Raw genomic sequence first — 2,865 nt, forward strand, 5'->3', positions numbered from 1 at the left:
AATAGAAGCAGGAGGGGTGGGGACAAGAGAGGAGAGGTTAAAAGGGGTCACACGGTGGGCGTCCGGCAGAGAACACGAGCGGGGATGGCGGCTCTGGCTGTTTCTCCTACAGGGTGAAGCCCTTCCCACAGCGTTCCGTCAGTGACAAAGGCTCTGAACAGGGGACGAAGTCCTGATGTCACATATGGCCGCAGACCCCTACACTAGTCTAGAAACGAATCCCCAGCATCGGGTAAGATGGTTCTGGATTCTGGCCTGTGTTCCTCCTGTGGCCAGGGCGCCGGGGATGAGAGCCCCTAGCTCCGGTGTCTTGGACAGACCAGGTTTGGCCTCTGGCCGCTCACAAAGTCAAAGGCAGAGAGATGGATGATGGGAAGACAGGAAAGGAATTTATTTCCACGAGGGCACCACTAGACAATGGACTAGCGGCTCAAAGACGGTCTCCAAAGTGCTGAAAATACGACCAAGTTCATACAAGGCGAGTGTGGGACAGAGGTCGGTGGGCCAAGCGGGTGGGCAGTGAATGGCAGGTGGATCGTTGCCTTGGGGTCAGGCTCGCAGGCTCCTGCGGGCTCAGGGCAGTCCCCACTGCGGAAGGGGTGCTTTCAGTTCCCATGGGGGGGGGGGGTGCTTCGCCTGCCTCGTGTTTGCCTGAGTTAAGAGAGAAGCGGGAAAAACGAATGCAATCAGAAAGCACAGACTGAAGTCAAAACGGAGGTAGTGAAAATCCTTTCCCTCCTGGCACTGGGTCCCCTAAATTGACCTTCAACTTCCTGCATCCCTCACTAGGTCACTGTTCTTGTACTTTTCATCCAGCTCATCCCCTTCCTCCTCCCCCCAAGTCCACTCTTCCCTTACCCAGGGAGGAGGCCGCAGCCCCGTGGCTCACCTCTCCCAGGGGAGGCTTTGAGCTTTTCAGAACCAGGCTCACCCCAAGCCCCTTTCCTAGACCCAAACCCACCTTCTGACTCAGGCCTGGGCTTTGCCCATCTCCCGCTGACCTGACCCGGCAGGCTCGCACGGATGCGGTCCGGGTGCCCAGGCTGCGCATCGGAGGAGAGAAGCGCGCTTTGTGAAAGGCCGGGAAGGGGGACAACAGCCTGGGGAAAGCCCCGGCAGCCCCAAATAAAGAGGCTCCAGGCCGTGGCCTCACATGAAAAGTTCCCTGGGTAAGTCACCCCCTGCACGGAGGCCGCTCAGAAAGGCGGGAGAAGGAAGGGCTTCTCTGGGAATCGGGACCGCGGCGGGGGAAGCTGACCACGCGGAGTCAGCAGGCTGCGGAGGAAACCAAAGTTCACATCCCGGAAGAAGTGGCCGGTTCGGTTTTCGTGTGCTGCCACCTACTGGAGAATTTCAGGGCTGCAGGGCCGCCAGGCCGGGAGCGGAGATGCACCAAGTTTGCCTAAGATACCCGGATGTGAGCACAAGCCAAGATCCCCAGCTGGATGACATTGCAGTTCGGGGTGGGAGGGACGGTAACAGGTGGTGTGTTGTAGGGGCAGCGACAGAGGGACGTGCACCCTCCAGAATCCCAGGGCCGCTCTTCACCTGCACCCCATTATCAAGTCCTCCAAGTCCAAGTTCGAAATACTCCCTAGATCCTCCCACTTCTCCCCCACTTCCTCATCCAAATCTCCCTGTGGCCTGGCCTCCTGACTAAATATTCAATTTCTTTTCTTTTTCTTTTTCAATATTTATTTATTTTTGAGAGAAAGAGACAGAGCACAAGTGGAGCAGGGGCAGAGAAAGCCAGAGACACAGAATCCAAAGGAGGCTCCAGGCTCTGAGCTGTCAGCACAGAGCCCATAGCAGGGCTCGATCTCATGAACTGTGAGATCATGACTCAAGCCACAGACAGACGGTTAGCCAACTGAGCCACCCAGGTGCCCCTAAATATTCACTTTCCTTCCCTCTATGCAGTTCCCTCAATCATCCACAGCAGCCTGCTTAAAATGAGCTAGTTAGTATTTTACGATCGCTCTGAGGATCAAGACGAAGCTCCGTCCCACAACCCAGGCCCAGCACAGTGCTGTGGCCTCCGACGACAGACAGGTGACTTTCCCCGTCTGCCTACCGAGCTCTTCACCCTGAATATGGCACTCAAACATTACCTCTTTAGAGAAACCAGCCCCGACCTGCAGGTCACATGGCCTCCTGCTATCTGCTCTAGAATGTACATTTCCCTCCTGGCAAATATCATGGTTAATTACATTCGTGTGCATCCAGTGGCCTCATGTGTCCTCCCCTCAAGCCTGCAAGTGCAACATGCTATCACCAGGGTGTCCCCATGGTACCTGCCAGTTCGTAAACGCTGAATAAATATTTATGGATGTATTTGAATGTGCCTGTGGACTTCTTACCGGGGAGGAAGGAACCATTTGGCTGACTCTGCGAGCCCAGAGGCATATCCCGTTCGGCAGGAGTATAACAGGGCCCTGTGCTTGATGAGATGGTTTAACCACAGCGGCATCTCCGTCCGAGGCTTCCTGTAAGACTCAACATTGTTCCATCCTGAATGGATGGTCCCCGAGGTGGGTGACTGGTGGAGGGAGGGTGAGACCTGGAGGGCCGGGGGTGACAGTAGGGAAAGGTAGTGGACAGAGACCATTAAAGTCAGAAAGCCTCTGGACTGATTGCTCCTAAAGTATGTGAAACACACACAGAACTCTTTCTGGGTCTCAGAGCATCGTACCCTAGGGTCCAGCTGGTTAGCTTCATTCTGCAGCCTTTACTGGATTCCTGTCGTCCAGGAGGTTATACCCACCCGTGGCCTCCAGAGGGCAGCCTGGAGGCGCTTCTGGGCCACCTTGCCGTGTGGGAGTTTCTCGTGTGTGGTTTCTGCAGGAGTAAGGTGGGGTCCACTAG

General features: G+C 55.7%; 1 long non-coding RNA gene across 1 annotated transcript; it reads right to left on the bottom strand.

The window, feature by feature from the left end:
• Positions 1–367: 367 nt before the first annotated feature.
• Positions 368–1,290, bottom strand: LOC120234116. Its single transcript, XR_005528994.1, has 2 exons — positions 962–1,290; positions 368–651 (listed from the first exon to the last, which is right to left on the bottom strand). It is a non-coding gene; the product is annotated as an uncharacterized LOC120234116 (long non-coding RNA).
• Between the last annotated feature and the right edge of the window lie 1,575 nt (positions 1,291–2,865).

Source organism: Hyaena hyaena, unplaced genomic scaffold, assembly GCF_003009895.1.
Source record: "Hyaena hyaena isolate Hyena2069 unplaced genomic scaffold, ASM300989v1 scaffold_103, whole genome shotgun sequence".
Classification (NCBI taxonomy): Eukaryota; Metazoa; Chordata; class Mammalia; order Carnivora; family Hyaenidae; genus Hyaena; species Hyaena hyaena.